Source organism: Schistocerca serialis, unplaced genomic scaffold (genome assembly GCF_023864345.2).
Source record: "Schistocerca serialis cubense isolate TAMUIC-IGC-003099 unplaced genomic scaffold, iqSchSeri2.2 HiC_scaffold_1352, whole genome shotgun sequence".
Lineage (NCBI taxonomy): Eukaryota > Metazoa > Arthropoda > Insecta > Orthoptera > Acrididae > Schistocerca > Schistocerca serialis.
Window position 1 is genome coordinate 1,992,695 of NW_026047572.1, and position 17,383 is coordinate 2,010,077.

Below are 17,383 nucleotides of genomic sequence, written 5' to 3' on the forward strand. Positions count from 1 at the left end.
TCTTAAGGTAGCCAAATGCCTCGTCACTCGGCGAGATTTATTTGAAAACTCGAGGAAATCGTCGTTGAAGTAAATCAGACAACGGTAACATGCACAGGTTGTGGCGTATCGCTCTGCAGGACTGACCACAGTACGATTTAAAGGGAGGAAAGATTCAAAGAAGGGGGAGCAGCTGCCTGCAGTAACTATGACGCTCTTAAGGTAGCCAAATGCCTCGTCACTCGGCGAAATTTATTTGAAAACGCGAGGAAATCGTCGTTGAAGTAAATCAGACAACGGTAACATGCACAGGTGGTGACGTATCGCTCTGCAGGACTGACCACAGTACGATTTAAAGGGAGGAAAGATTCAAAGAAGGGGGAGCAGCTGGCTGCAGTAACTATGACTCTCTTAAGGTAGCCAAATGCCTCGTCACTCGGCGCGATTTATTTGAAAACTCGAGGAAATCGTCGTTGAAGTAAATCAGACAACGGTAACATGCACAGGTTGTGGCGTATCGCTCTGCAGGACTGACCACAGTACGATTTAAAGGGAGGAAAGATTCAAAGAAGGGGGAGCAGCTGCCTGCAGTAACTATGACGCTCTTAAGGTAGCCAAATGCCTCGTCACTCGGCGAAATTTATTTGAAAACGCGAGGAAATCGTCGTTGAAGTAAATCAGACAACGGTAACATGCACAGGTGGTGGCGTATCGCTCTGCAGGACTGACCACAGTACGATTTAAAGGGAGGAAAGATTCAAAGAAGGGGGAGCAGCTGCCTGCAGTAACTATGACGCTCTTAAGGTAGCCAAATGCCTCGTCACTCGGCGAAATTTATTTGAAAACGCGGGGAAATCGTCGTTGAAGTAAATCAGACAACGGTAACATGCACAGGTGGTGGCGTATCGCTCTGCAGGACTGACCACAGTACGATTTAAAGGGAGGAAAGATTCAAAGAAGGGGGAGCAGCTGGCTGCAGTAACTATGACTCTCTTAAGGTAGCCAAATGCCTCGTCACTCGGCGAGATTTATTTGAAAACTCGAGGAAATCGTCGTTGAAGTAAATCAGACAACGGTAACATGCACAGGTTGTGGCGTATCGCTCTGCAGGACTGACCACAGTACGATTTAAAGGGAGGAAAGATTCAAAGAAGGGGGAGCAGCTGGCTGCAGTAACTATGACTCTCTTAAGGTAGCCAAATGCCTCGTCACTCGGCGAAATTTATTTTAAAACTCGAGGAAATCGTTGTTAAAGTAACTCAGACAACGGTAACATGGACAGGTGGTGGCGTATTGCTTCTGCAGGACTGACCACAGTACGATTTAAAGGGAGGAAGGATTCAATGAAGGGGGAGCAGCTGGCTGCAGTAACTATGACGCTTATAAGGTAGCCAAATGCCTCGTCATCCGGCGAGGTACATTTGCTAACTCGAGAGACTCGTAGTGGGAGTAACAGAGACGACGTTAACGTGGACATATAGTGGCACATCGGTTCTGTAGGACAGCCATAGCAAGAATGATAGAGAGAATGGGCTTAGAAAAGTGGGAGCAGCAGGCAGGGGTACCATGACTCCCTTAAGGTAGCCAAATGCCTCGTCACCATGTAAATTTTTTTTTGAAAACTCGAGGATATTTTCGTTAAGGTAGCTCAGACAACGTTAAGGTTTACATGTAGTGGCATATTGCTCCTGCAGGACTGACCACAGTAATAATTAAAGAGTGGAAAGAAAGAAAGTTGGTCGAGCAGCTGGCAGCAGCAACTATGACTCTCTTAAGGCAGCCAAATGCCTCGTCACTCGGCGAATTTTATTTGAAAACTCGAGGAAATCGTCGTTGAAGTAACTCAGACAACGGTAACATGGACAGGTGGTGGCGTATCGCTTCTGCAGGACTGACCACAGTACGATTTAAAGGGAGGAAAGATTCAAAGAAGGGGGAGCAGCTGCCTGCAGTAACTATGACGCTCTTAAGGTAGCCAAATGCCTCGTCACTCGGCGAAATTTATTTGAAAACGCGAGGAAATCGTCGTTGAAGTAAATCAGACAACGGTAACATGCACAGGTGGTGGCGTATCGCTCTGCAGGACTGACCACAGTACGATTTAAAGGGAGGAAAGATTCAAAGAAGGGGGAGCAGCTGGCTGCAGTAACTATGACTCTCTTAAGGTAGCCAAATGCCTCGTCACTCGGCGAGATTTATTTGAAAACTCGAGGAAATCGTCGTTGAAGTAAATCAGACAACGGTAACATGCACAGGTTGTGGCGTATCGCTCTGCAGGACTGACCACAGTACGATTTAAAGGGAGGAAAGATTCAAAGAAGGGGGAGCAGCTGCCTGCAGTAACTATGACGCTCTTAAGGTAGCCAAATGCCTCGTTACTCGGCGAAATTTATTTGAAAACGCGAGGAAATCGTCGTTGAAGTAAATCAGACAACGGTAACATGCACAGGTGGTGGCGTATCGCTCTGCAGGACTGACCACAGTACGATTTAAAGGGAGGAAAGATTCAAAGAAGGGGGAGCAGCTGGCTGCAGTAACTATGACTCTCTTAAGGTAGCCAAATGCCTCGTCACTCGGCGAGATTTATTTGAAAACTCGAGGAAATCGTCGTTGAAGTAAATCAGACAACGGTAACATGCACAGGTTGTGGCGTATCGCTCTGCAGGACTGACCACAGTACGATTTAAAGGGAGGAAAGATTCAAAGAAGGGGGAGCAGCTGCCTGCAGTAACTATGACGCTCTTAAGGTAGCCAAATGCCTCGTCACTCGGCGAAATTTATTTGATAACGCGAGGAAATCGTCGTTGAAGTAAATCAGACAACGGTAACATGCACAGGTGGTGGCGTATCGCTCTGCAGGACTGACCACAGTACGATTTAAAGGGAGGAAAGATTCAAAGAAGGGGGAGCAGCTGCCTGCAGTAACTATGACGCTCTTAAGGTAGCCAAATGCCTCGTCACTCGGCGAAATTTATTTGAAAACGCGAGGAAATCGTCGTTGAAGTAAATCAGACAACGGTAACATGCACAGGTGGTGGCGTATCGCTCTGCAGGACTGACCACAGTACGATTTAAAGGGAGGAAAGATTCAAAGAAGGGGGAGCAGCTGGCTGCAGTAACTATGACTCTCTTAAGGTAGCCAAATGCCTCGTCACTCGGCGAGATTTATTTGAAAACTCGAGGAAATCGTCGTTGAAGTAAATCAGACAACGGTAACATGCACAGGTTGTGGCGTATCGCTCTGCAGGACTGACCACAGTACGATTTAAAGGGAGGAAAGATTCAAAGAAGGGGGAGCAGCTGGCTGCAGTAACTATGACTCTCTTAAGGTAGCCAAATGCCTCGTCACTCGGCGAAATTTATTTTAAAACTCGAGGAAATCGTTGTTAAAGTAACTCAGACAACGGTAACATGGACAGGTGGTGGCGTATTGCTTCTGCAGGACTGACCACAGTACGATTTAAAGGGAGGAAGGATTCAATGAAGGGGGAGCAGCTGGCTGCAGTAACTATGACGCTTATAAGGTAGCCAAATGCCTCGTCATCCGGCGAGGTACATTTGCTAACTCGAGAGACTCGTAGTGGGAGTAACAGAGACGACGTTAACGTGGACATATAGTGGCACATCGGTTCTGTAGGACAGCCATAGCAAGAATGATAGAGAGAATGGGCTTAGAAAAGTGGGAGCAGCAGGCAGGGGTACTATGACTCCCTTAAGGTAGCCAAATGCCTCGTCACCATGTAAATTTTTTTTTGAAAACTCGAGGATATTTTCGTTAAGGTAGCTCAGACAACGTTAAGGTTTACATGTAGTGGCATATTGCTCCTGCAGGACTGACCACAGTAATAATTAAAGAGTGGAAAGAAAGAAAGTTGGTCGAGCAGCTGGCAGCAGCAACTATGACTCTCTTAAGGCAGCCAAATGCCTCGTCACTCGGCGAAATTTATTTGAAAACTCGAGGAAATCGTCGTTGAAGTAACTCAGACAACGGTAACATGGACAGGTGGTGGCGTATCGCTTCTGCAGGACTGACCACAGTACGATTTAAAGGGAGGAAAGATTCAAAGAAGGGGGAGCAGCTGCCTGCAGTAACTATGACGCTCTTAAGGTAGCCAAATGCCTCGTCACTCGGCGAAATTTGTTTGAAAACGCGAGGAAATCGTCGTTGAAGTAAATCAGACAACGGTAACATGCACAGGTGGTGGCGTATCGCTCTGCAGGACTGACCACAGTACGATTTAAAGGGAGGAAAGATTCAAAGAAGGGGGAGCAGCTGGCTGCAGTAACTATGACTCTCTTAAGGTAGCCAAATGCCTCGTCACTCGGCGAGATTTATTTGAAAACTCGAGGAAATCGTCGTTGAAGTAAATCAGACAACGGTAACATGCACAGGTTGTGGCGTATCGCTCTGCAGGACTGACCACAGTACGATTTAAAGGGAGGAAAGATTCAAAGAAGGGGGAGCAGCTGCCTGCAGTAACTATGACGCTCTTAAGGTAGCCAAATGCCTCGTTACTCGGCGAAATTTATTTGAAAACGCGAGGAAATCGTCGTTGAAGTAAATCAGACAACGGTAACATGCACAGGTGGTGGCGTATCGCTCTGCAGGACTGACCACAGTACGATTTAAAGGGAGGAAAGATTCAAAGAAGGGGGAGCAGCTGGCTGCAGTAACTATGACTCTCTTAAGGTAGCCAAATGCCTCGTCACTCGGCGAGATTTATTTGAAAACTCGAGGAAATCGTCGTTGAAGTAAATCAGACAACGGTAACATGCACAGGTTGTGGCGTATCGCTCTGCAGGACTGACCACAGTACGATTTAAAGGGAGGAAAGATTCAAAGAAGGGGGAGCAGCTGCCTGCAGTAACTATGACGCTCTTAAGGTAGCCAAATGCCTCGTCACTCGGCGAAATTTATTTGATAACGCGAGGAAATCGTCGTTGAAGTAAATCAGACAACGGTAACATGCACAGGTGGTGGCGTATCGCTCTGCAGGACTGACCACAGTACGATTTAAAGGGAGGAAAGATTCAAAGAAGGGGGAGCAGCTGCCTGCAGTAACTATGACGCTCTTAAGGTAGCCAAATGCCTCGTCACTCGGCGAAATTTATTTGAAAACGCGAGGAAATCGTCGTTGAAGTAAATCAGACAACGGTAACATGCACAGGTGGTGGCGTATCGCTCTGCAGGACTGACCACAGTACGATTTAAAGGGAGGAAAGATTCAAAGAAGGGGGAGCAGCTGGCTGCAGTAACTATGACTCTCTTAAGGTAGCCAAATGCCTCGTCACTCGGCGAGATTTATTTGAAAACTCGAGGAAATCGTCGTTGAAGTAAATCAGACAACGGTAACATGCACAGGTTGTGGCGTATCGCTCTGCAGGACTGACCACAGTACGATTTAAAGGGAGGAAAGATTCAAAGAAGGGGGAGCAGCTGGCTGCAGTAACTATGACTCTCTTAAGGTAGCCAAATGCCTCGTCACTCGGCGAAATTTATTTTAAAACTCGAGGAAATCGTTGTTAAAGTAACTCAGACAACGGTAACATGGACAGGTGGTGGCGTATTGCTTCTGCAGGACTGACCACAGTACGATTTAAAGGGAGGAAGGATTCAATGAAGGGGGAGCAGCTGGCTGCAGTAACTATGACGCTTATAAGGTAGCCAAATGCCTCGTCATCCGGCGAGGTACATTTGCTAACTCGAGAGACTCGTAGTGGGAGTAACAGAGACGACGTTAACGTGGACATATAGTGGCACATCGGTTCTGTAGGACAGCCATAGCAAGAATGATAGAGAGAATGGGCTTAGAAAAGTGGGAGCAGCAGGCAGGGGTACTATGACTCCCTTAAGGTAGCCAAATGCCTCGTCACCATGTAAATTTTTTTTTGAAAACTCGAGGATATTTTCGTTAAGGTAGCTCAGACAACGTTAAGGTTTACATGTAGTGGCATATTGCTCCTGCAGGACTGACCACAGTAATAATTAAAGAGTGGAAAGAAAGAAAGTTGGTCGAGCAGCTGGCAGCAGCAACTATGACTCTCTTAAGGCAGCCAAATGCCTCGTCACTCGGCGAAATTTATTTGAAAACTCGAGGAAATCGTCGTTGAAGTAACTCAGACAACGGTAACATGGACAGGTGGTGGCGTATCGCTTCTGCAGGACTGACCACAGTACGATTTAAAGGGAGGAAAGATTCAAAGAAGGGGGAGCAGCTGCCTGCAGTAACTATGACGCTCTTAAGGTAGCCAAATGCCTCGTCACTCGGCGAAATTTATTTGAAAACGCGAGGAAATCGTCGTTGAAGTAAATCAGACAACGGTAACATGCACAGGTGGTGGCGTATCGCTCTGCAGGACTGACCACAGTACGATTTAAAGGGAGGAAAGATTCAAAGAAGGGGGAGCAGCTGCCTGCAGTAACTATGACGCTCTTAAGGTAGCCAAATGCCTCGTCACTCGGCGAAATTTATTTGAAAACGCGAGGAAATCGTCGTTGAAGTAAATCAGACAACGGTAACATGCACAGGTGGTGGCGTATCGCTCTGCAGGACTGACCACAGTACGATTTAAAGGGAGGAAAGATTCAAAGAAGGGGGAGCAGCTGGCTGCAGTAACTATGACTCTCTTAAGGTAGCCAAATGCCTCGTCACTGGGCGAGATTTATTTGAAAACTCGAGGAAATCGTCGTTGAAGTAAATCAGACAACGGTAACATGCACAGGTTGTGGCGTATCGCTCTGCAGGACTGACCACAGTACGATTTAAAGGGAGGAAAGATTCAAAGAAGGGGGAGCAGCTGCCTGCAGTAACTATGACGCTCTTAAGGTAGCCAAATGCCTCGTCACTCGGCGAAATTTATTTGAAAACGCGAGGAAATCGTCGTTGAAGTAAATCAGACAACGGTAACATGCACAGGTGGTGGCGTATCGCTCTGCAGGACTGACCACAGTACGATTTAAAGGGAGGAAAGATTCAAAGAAGGGGGAGCAGCTGCCTGCAGTAACTATGACGCTCTTAAGGTAGCCAAATGCCTCGTCACTCGAAGAAATTTATTTGGAAACGCGAGGAAATCGTCGTTGAAGTAAATCAGACAACGGTAACATGCACAGGTGCTGGCGTATCGCTCTGCAGGACTGTCCACAGTACGATTTAAAGGGAGGAAAGATTCAAAGAAGGGGGAGCAGCTGGCTGCAGTAACTATGACTCTCTTAAGGTAGCCAAATGCCTCGTCACTCGGCGAGATTTATTTGAAAACTCGAGGAAATCGTCGTTGAAGTAAATCAGACAACGGTAACATGCACAGGTTGTGGCGTATCGCTCTGCAGGACTGACCACAGTACGATTTAAAGGGAGGAAAGATTCAAAGAAGGGGGAGCAGCTGCCTGCAGTAACTATGACGCTCTTAAGGTAGCCAAATGCCTCGTCACTCGGCGAAATTTATTTGAAAACGCGAGGAAATCGTCGTTGAAGTAAATCAGACAACGGTAACATGCACAGGTGGTGGCGTATCGCTCTGCAGGACTGACCACAGTACGATTTAAAGGGAGGAAAGATTCAAAGAAGGGGGAGCAGCTGCCTGCAGTAACTATGACGCTCTTAAGGTAGCCAAATGCCTCGTCACTCGGCGAAATTTATTTGAAAACGCGAGGAAATCGTCGATGAAGTAAATCAGACAACGGTAACATGCACAGGTTGTGGCGTATCGCTCTGCAGGACTGACCACAGTACGATTTAAAGGGAGGAAAGATTCAAAGAAGGGGGAGCAGCTGCCTGCAGTAACTATGACGCTCTTAAGGTAGCCAAATGCCTCATCACTCGGCGAAATTTATTTGAAAACGCGAGGAAATCGTCGTTGAAGTAAATCAGACAACGGTAACATGCACAGGTGGTGGCGTATCGCTCTGCAGGACTGACCACAGTACGATTTAAAGGGAGGAAAGATTCAAAGAAGGGGGAGCAGCTGCCTGCAGTAACTATGACGCTCTTAAGGTAGCCAAATGCCTCGTCACTCGGCGAAATTTATTTGAAAACGCGAGGAAATCGTCGTTGAAGTAAATCAGACAACGGTAACATGCACAGGTGGTGGCGTATCGCTCTGCAGGACTGACCACAGTACGATTTAAAGGGAGGAAAGATTCAAAGAAGGGGGAGCAGCTGGCTGCAGTAACTATGACTCTCTTAAGGTAGCCAAATGCCTCGTCACTCGGCGAGATTTATTTGAAAACTCGAGGAAATCGTCGTTGAAGTAAATCAGACAACGGTAACATGCACAGGTTGTGGCGTATCGCTCTGCAGGACTGACCACAGTACGATTTAAAGGGAGGAAAGATTCAAAGAAGGGGGAGCAGCTGCCTGCAGTAACTATGACGCTCTTAAGGTAGCCAAATGCCTCGTCACTCGGGGAAATTTATTTGAAAACGCGAGGAAATCGTCGTTGAAGTAAATCAGACAACGGTAACATGCACAGGTGGTGGCGTATCGCTCTGCAGGACTGACCACAGTACGATTTAAAGGGAGGAAAGATTCAAAGAAGGGGGAGCAGCTGCCTGCAGTAACTATGACGCTCTTAAGGTAGCCAAATGCCTCGTCACTCGGCGATATTTATTTGAAAACGCGAGGAAATCGTCGTTGAAGTAAATCAGACAACGGTAACATGCACAGGTGGTGGCGTATCGCTCTGCAGGACTGACCACAGTACGATTTAAAGGGAGGAAAGATTCAAAGAAGGGGGAGCAGCTGGCTGCAGTAACTATGACTCTCTTAAGGTAGCCAAATGCCTCGTCACTCGGCGAGATTTATTTGAAAACTCGAGGAAATCGTCGTTGAAGTAAATCAGACAACGGTAACATGCACAGGTTGTGGCGTATCGCTCTGCAGGACTGACCACAGTACGATTTAAAGGGAGGAAAGATTCAAAGAAGGGGGAGCAGCTGGCTGCAGTGACTATGACTCTCTTAAGGTAGCCAAATGCCTCGTCACCCGGCGAAATTTATTTGAAAACTCGAGGAAATCGTTGTTGTGGTAACTCAGACAACGGTAACATGGACAGGTGGTGGCGTATCGCTTCTGCAGGACTGACCACAGTACGATTTAAAGGGAGGAAAGATTCAAAGAAGGGGGAGCAGCTGCCTGCAGTAACTATGACTCTCTTAAGGTAGCCAAATGCCTCGTCACTCGGCGAAATTTATTTTAAAACTCGAGGAAATCGTTGTTAAAGTAACTCAGACAACGGTAACATGGACAGGTGGTGGCGTATTGCTTCTGCAGGACTGACCACAGTACGATTTAAAGGGAGGAAGGATTCAAAGAAGGGGGAGCAGCTGGCTGCAGTAACTATGACGCTTATAAGGTAGCCAAATGCCTCGTCATCCGGCGAGGTACATTTGCTAACTCGAGAGACTCGTAGTGGGAGTAACAGAGACGACGTTAACGTGGACATATAGTGGCACATTGGTTCTGTAGGACAGCCATAGCAAGAATGATAGAGAGAATGGGCTTAGAAAAGTGGGAGCAGCAGGCAGGGGTACTATGACTCCCTTAAGGTAGCCAAATGCCTCGTCACCATGTAAATTTTTTTTTGAAAACTCGAGGGTATTTTCGTTAAGGTAACTCAGACTACGTTAAGGTTTACATGTAGTGGCATATTGCTCCTGCAGGACTGACCACAGTAATAATTAAAGAGTGGAAAGAAAGAAAGTTGGTCGAGCAGCTGGCAGCAGCAACTATGACTCTCTTAAGGCAGCCAAATGCCTCGTCACTCGGCGAAATTTATTTGAAAACTCGAGGAAATCGTCGTTGAAGTAACTCAGACAACGGTAACATGGACAGGTGGTGGCGTATCGCTTCTGCAGGACTGACCACAGTACGATTTAAAGGGAGGAAAGATTCAAAGAAGGGGGAGCAGCTGCCTGCAGTAACTATGACGCTCTTAAGGTAGCCAAATGCCTCGTCACTCGGCGAAATTTATTTGAAAACGCGAGGAAATCGTCGTTGAAGTAAATCAGACAACGGTAACATGCACAGGTGGTGGCGTATCGCTCTGCAGGACTGACCACAGTACGATTTAAAGGGAGGAAAGATTCAAAGAAGGGGGAGCAGCTGGCTGCAGTAACTATGACTCTCTTAAGGTAGCCAAATGCCTCGTCACTCGGCGAGATTTATTTGAAAACTCGAGGAAATCGTCGTTGAAGTAAATCAGACAACGGTAACATGCACAGGTTGTGGCGTATCGCTCTGCAGGACTGACCACAGTACGATTTAAAGGGAGGAAAGATTCAAAGAAGGGGGAGCAGCTGCCTGCAGTAACTATGACGCTCTTAAGGTAGCCAAATGCCTCGTCACTCGGCGAAATTTATTTGAAAACGCGAGGAAATCGTCGTTGAAGTAAATCAGACAACGGTAACATGCACAGGTGGTGGCGTATCGCTCTGCAGGACTGACCACAGTACGATTTAAAGGGAGGAAAGATTCAAAGAAGGGGGAGCAGCTGGCTGCAGTAACTATGACTCTCTTAAGGTAGCCAAATGCCTCGTCACTCGGCGAGATTTATTTGAAAACTCGAGGAAATCGTCGTTGAAGTAAATCAGACAACGGTAACATGCACAGGTTGTGGCGTATCGCTCTGCAGGACTGACCACAGTACGATTTAAAGGGAGGAAAGATTCAAAGAAGGGGGAGCAGCTGCCTGCAGTAACTATGACGCTCTTAAGGTAGCCAAATGCCTCGTCACTCGGCGAAATTTATTTGAAAACGCGAGGAAATCGTCGTTGAAGTAAATCAGACAACGGTAACATGCACAGGTGGTGGCGTATCGCTCTGCAGGACTGACCACAGTACGATTTAAAGGGAGGAAAGATTCAAAGAAGGGGGAGCAGCTGCCTGCAGTAACTATGACGCTCTTAAGGTAGCCAAATGCCTCGTCACTCGGCGAAATTTATTTGAAAACGCGAGGAAATCGTCGTTGAAGTAAATCAGACAACGGTAACATGCACAGGTGGTGGCGTATCACTCTGCAGGACTGACCACAGTACGATTTAAAGGGAGGAAAGATTCAAAGAAGGGGGAGCAGCTGGCTGCAGTAACTATGACTCTCATAAGGTAGCCAAATGCCTCGTCACTCGGCGAGATTTATTTGAAAACTGGAGGAAATCGTCGTTGAAGTAAATCAGACAACGCTAACATGCACAGGTTGTGGCGTATCGCTCTGCAGGACTGACCACAGTACGATTTAAAGGGAGGAAAGATTCAAAGAAGGGGGAGCAGCTGGCTGCAGAGACTATGACTCTCTTAAGGTAGCCAAATGCCTCGTCACCCGGCGAAATTTATTTGAAAACTCGAGGAAATCGTTGTTGTGGTAACTCAGACAACGGTAACATGGACAGGTGGTGGCGTATCGCTTCTGCAGGACTGACCACAGTACGATTTAAAGGGAGGAAAGATTCAAAGAAGGGGGAGCAGCTGCCTGCAGTAACTATGACGCTCTTAAGGTAGCCAAATGCCTCGTCACTCGGCGAAATTTATTTGAAAACGCGAGGAAATCGTCGTTGAAGTAAATCAGACAACGGTAACATGCACAGGTGGTGGCGTATCGCTCTGCAGGACTGACCACAGTACGATTTAAAGGGAGGAAAGATTCAAAGAAGGGGGAGCAGCTGGCTGCAGTAACTATGACTCTCTTAAGGTAGCCAAATGCCTCGTCACTCGGCGAGATTTATTTGAAAACTCGAGGAAATCGTCGTTGAAGTAAATCAGACAACGGTAACATGCACAGGTTGTGGCGTATCGCTCTGCAGGACTGACCACAGTACGATTTAAAGGGAGGAAAGATTCAAAGAAGGGGGAGCAGCTGCCTGCAGTAACTATGACGCTCTTAAGGTAGCCAAATGCCTCGTCACTCGGCGAAATTTATTTGAAAACGCGAGGAAATCGTCGTTGAAGTAAATCAGACAACGGTAACATGCACAGGTGGTGGCGTATCGCTCTGCAGGACTGACCACAGTACGATTTAAAGGGAGGAAAGATTCAAAGAAGGGGGAGCAGCTGGCTGCAGTAACTATGACTCTCTTAAGGTAGCCAAATGCCTCGTCACTCGGCGAGATTTATTTGAAAACTCGAGGAAATCGTCGTTGAAGTAAATCAGACAACGGTAACATGCACAGGTTGTGGCGTATCGCTCTGCAGGACTGACCACAGTACGATTTAAAGGGAGGAAAGATTCAAAGAAGGGGGAGCAGCTGCCTGCAGTAACTATGACGCTCTTAAGGTAGCCAAATGCCTCGTCACTCGGCGAAATTTATTTGAAAACGCGAGGAAATCGTCGTTGAAGTAAATCAGACAACGGTAACATGCACAGGTGGTGGCGTATCGCTCTGCAGGACTGACCACAGTACGATTTAAAGGGAGGAAAGATTCAAAGAAGGGGGAGCAGCTGCCTGCAGTAACTATGACGCTCTTAAGGTAGCCAAATGCCTCGTCACTCGGCGAAATTTATTTGAAAACGCGAGGAAATCGTCGTTGAAGTAAATCAGACAACGGTAACATGCACAGGTAGTGGCGTATCGCTCTGCAGGACTGACCACAGTACGATTTAAAGGGAGGAAAGATTCAAAGAAGGGGGAGCAGCTGGCTGCAGTAACTATGACTCTCTTAAGGTAGCCAAATGCCTCGTCACTCGGCGAGATTTATTTGAAAACTGGAGGAAATCGTCGTTGAAGTAAATCAGACAACGCTAACATGCACAGGTTGTGGCGTATCGCTCTGCAGGACTGACCACAGTACGATTTAAAGGGAGGAAAGATTCAAAGAAGGGGGAGCAGCTGGCTGCAGAGACTATGACTCTCTTAAGGTAGCCAAATGCCTCGTCACCCGGCGAAATTTATTTGAAAACTCGAGGAAATCGTTGTTGTGGTAACTCAGACAACGGTAACATGGACAGGTGGTGGCGTATCGCTTCTGCAGGACTGACCACAGTACGATTTAAAGGGAGGAAAGATTCAAAGAAGGGGGAGCAGCTGGCTGCAGTAACTATGACGCTCTTAAGGTAGTCAAATGCCTCGTCACTCGGCGAAATTTATTTGAAAACGCGAGGAAATCGTCGTTGAAGTAAATCAGACAACGGTAACATGCACAGGTGGTGGCGTATCGCTCTGCAGGACTGACCACAGTACGATTTAAAGGGAGGAAAGATTCAAAGAAGGGAGAGCAGCTGGCTGCAGTAACTATGACTCTCTTAAGGTAGCCAAATGCCTCGTCACTCGGCGAAATTTATTTTAAAACTCGAGGAAATCGTTGTTAAAGTAACTCAGACAACGGTAACATGGACAGGTGGTGGCGTATTGCTTCTGCAGGACTGACCACAGTACGATTTAAAGGGAGGAAGGATTCAATGAAGGGGGAGCAGCTGGCTGCAGTAACTATGACGCTTATAAGGTAGCCAAATGCCTCGTCATCCGGCGAGGTACATTTGCTAACTCGAGAGACTCGTAGTGGGAGTAACAGAGACGACGTTAACGTGGACATATAGTGGCACATCGGTTCTGTAGGACAGCCATAGCAAGAATGATAGAGAGAATGGGCTTAGAAAAGTGGGAGCAGCAGGCAGGGGTACTATGACTCCCTTAAGGTAGCCAAATGCCTCGTCACCATGTAAATTTTTTTTTGAAAACTCGAGGATATTTTCGTTAAGGTAGCTCAGACAACGTTAAGGTTTACATGTAGTGGCATATTGCTCCTGCAGGACTGACCACAGTAATAATTAAAGAGTGGAAAGAAAGAAAGTTGGTCGAGCAGCTGGCAGCAGCAACTATGACTCTCTTAAGGCAGCCAAATGCCTCGTCACTCGGCGAAATTTATTTGAAAACTCGAGGAAATCGTCGTTGAAGTAACTCAGACAACGGTAACATGGACAGGTGGTGGCGTATCGCTTCTGCAGGACTGACCACAGTACGATTTAAAGGGAGGAAAGATTCAAAGAAGGGGGAGCAGCTGCCTGCAGTAACTATGACGCTCTTAAGGTAGCCAAATGCCTCGTCACTCGGCGAAATTTATTTGAAAACGCGAGGAAATCGTCGTTGAAGTAAATCAGACAACGGTAACATGCACAGGTGGTGGCGTATCGCTCTGCAGGACTGACCACAGTACGATTTAAAGGGAGGAAAGATTCAAAGAAGGGGGAGCAGCTGGCTGCAGTAACTATGACTCTCTTAAGGTAGCCAAATGCCCCGTCACTCGGCGATATTTATTTGAAAACTCGAGGAAATCGTCGTTGAAGTAAATCAGACAACGGTAACATGCACAGGTTGTGGCGTATCGCTCTGCAGGACTGACCACAGTACGATTTAAAGGGAGGAAAGATTCAAAGAAGGGGGAGCAGCTGCCTGCAGTAACTATGACGCTCTTAAGGTAGCCAAATGCCTCGTCACTCGGCGAAATTTATTTGAAAACGCGAGGAAATCGTCGTTGAAGTAAATCAGACAACGGTAACATGCACAGGTGGTGGCGTATCGCTCTGCAGGACTGACCACAGTACGATTTAAAGGGAGGAAAGATTCAAAGAAGGGGGAGCAGCTGGCTGCAGTAACTATGACTCTCTTAAGGTAGCCAAATGCCTCGTCACTCGGCGAGATTTATTTGAAAACTCGAGGAAATCGTCGTTGAAGTAAATCAGACAACGGTAACATGCACAGGTTGTGGCGTATCGCTCTGCAGGACTGACCACAGTACGATTTAAAGGGAGGAAAGATTCAAAGAAGGGGGAGCAGCTGCCTGCAGTAACTATGACGCTCTTAAGGTAGCCAAATGCCTCGTCACTCGGCGAAATTTATTTGAAAACGCGAGGAAATCGTCGTTGAAGTAAATCAGACAACGGTAACATGGACAGGTGGTGGCGTATCGCTTCTGCAGGACTGACCACAGTACGATTTAAAGGGAGGAAGGATTCAAAGAAGGGGGAGCAGCTGGCTGCAGTAACTATGACGCTTATAAGGTAGCCAAATGCCTCGTCATCCGGCGAGGTACATTTGCTAACTCGAGAGACTCGTAGTGGGAGTAACAGAGACGACGTTAACGTGGACATATAGTGGCACATCGGTTCTGTAGGACAGCCATAGCAAGAATGATACAGAGAATGGGCTTAGAAAAGTGGGAGCAGCAGGCAGGGGTACTATGACTCCCTTAAGGTAGCCAAATGCCTCGTCACCATGTAAATTTTTTTTTGAAAACTCGAGGGTATTTTCGTTAAGGTAACTCAGACTACGTTAAGGTTTACATGTAGTGGCATATTGCTCCTGCAGGACTGACCACAGTAATAATTAAAGAGTGGAAAGAAAGAAAGTTGGTCGAGCAGCTGGCAGCAGCAACTATGACACTCTTAAGGCAGCCAAATGCCTCGTCACTCGGCGAAATTTATTTGAAAACTCGAGGAAATCGTCGTTGAAGTAACTCAGACAACGGTAACATGGACAGGTGGTGGCGTATCGCTTCTGCAGGACTGACCACAGTACGATTTAAAGGGAGGAAAGATTCAAAGAAGGGGGAGCAGCTGGCTGCAGTAACTATGACTCTCTTAAGGTAGCCAAATGCCTCGTCACTCGGCGAGATTTATTTGAAAACTCGAGGAAATCGTCGTTGAAGTAAATCAGACAACGGTAACATGCACAGGTTGTGGCGTATCGCTCTGCAGGACTGACCACAGTACGATTTAAAGGGAGGAAAGATTCAAAGAAGGGGGAGCAGCTGCCTGCAGTAACTATGACGCTCTTAAGGTAGCCAAATGCCTCGTCACTCGGCGAAATTTATTTGAAAACGCGAGGAAATCGTCGTTGAAGTAAATCAGACAACGGTACCATGCACAGGTGGTGGCGTATCGCTCTGCAGGACTGACCACAGTACGATTTAAAGGGAGGAAAGATTCAAAGAAGGGGGAGCAGCTGCCTGCAGTAACTATGACGCTCTTAAGGTAGCCAAATGCCTCGTCACTCGGCGAAATTTATTTGAAAACGCGAGGAAATCGTCGTTGAAGTAAATCAGACAACGGTAACATGCACAGGTGGTGGCGTATCGCTCTGCAGGACTGACCACAGTACGATTTAAAGGGAGGAAAGATTCAAAGAAGGGGGAGCAGCTGGCTGCAGTAACTATGACTCTCTTAAGGTAGCCAAATGCCTCGTCACTCGGCGAGATTTATTTGAAAACTGGAGGAAATCGTCGTTGAAGTAAATCAGACAACGGTAACATGCACAGGTTGTGGCCTATCGCTCTGCAGGACTGACCACAGTACGATTTAAAGGGAGGAAAGATTCAAAGAAGGGGGAGCAGCTGGCTGCAGAGACTATGACTCTCTTAAGGTAGCCAAATGCCTCGTCACCCGGCGAAATTTATTTGAAAACTCGAGGAAATCGTTGTTGTGGTAACTCAGACAACGGTAACATGGACAGGTGGTGGCGTATCGCTTCTGCAGGACTGACCACAGTACGATTTAAAGGGAGGAAAGATTCAAAGAAGGGGGAGCAGCTGCCTGCAGTAACTATGACGCTCTTAAGGTAGTCAAATGCCTCGTCACTCGGCGAAATTTATTTGAAAACGCGAGGAAATCGTCGTTGAAGTAAATCAGACAACGGTAACATGCACAGGTGGTGGCGTATCGCTCTGCAGGACATACCACAGTACGATTTAAAGGGAGGAAAGATTCAAAGAAGGGGGAGCAGCTGGCTGCAGTAACTATGACTCTCTTAAGGTAGCCAAATGCCTCGTCACTCGGCGAAATTTATTTTAAAACTCGAGGAAATCGTTGTTAAAGTAACTCAGACAACGGTAACATGGACAGGTGGTGGCGTATTGCTTCTGCAGGACTGACCACAGTACGATTTAAAGGGAGGAAGGATTCAATGAAGGGGGAGCAGCTGGCTGCAGTAACTATGACGCTTATAAGGTAGCCAAATGCCTCGTCATCCGGCGAGGTACATTTGCTAACTCGAGAGACTCGTAGTGGGAGTAACAGAGACGACGTTAACGTGGACATATAGTGGCACATCGGTTCTGTAGGACAGCCATAGCAAGAATGATAGAGAGAATGGGCTTAGAAAAGTGGGAGCAGCAGGCAGGGGTACTATGACTCCCTTAAGGTAGCCAAATGCCTCGTCACCATGTAAATTTTTTTTTGAAAACTCGAGGATATTTTCGTTAAGGTAGCTCAGACAACGTTAAGGTTTACATGTAGTGGCATATTGCTCCTGCAGGACTGACCACAGTAATAATTAAAGAGTGGAAAGAAAGAAAGTTGGTCGAGCAGCTGGCAGCAGCAACTATGACTCTCTTAAGGCAGCCAAATGCCTCGTCACTCGGCGAAATTTATTTGAAAACTCGAGGAAATCGTCGTTGAAGTAACTCAGACAACGGTAACATGG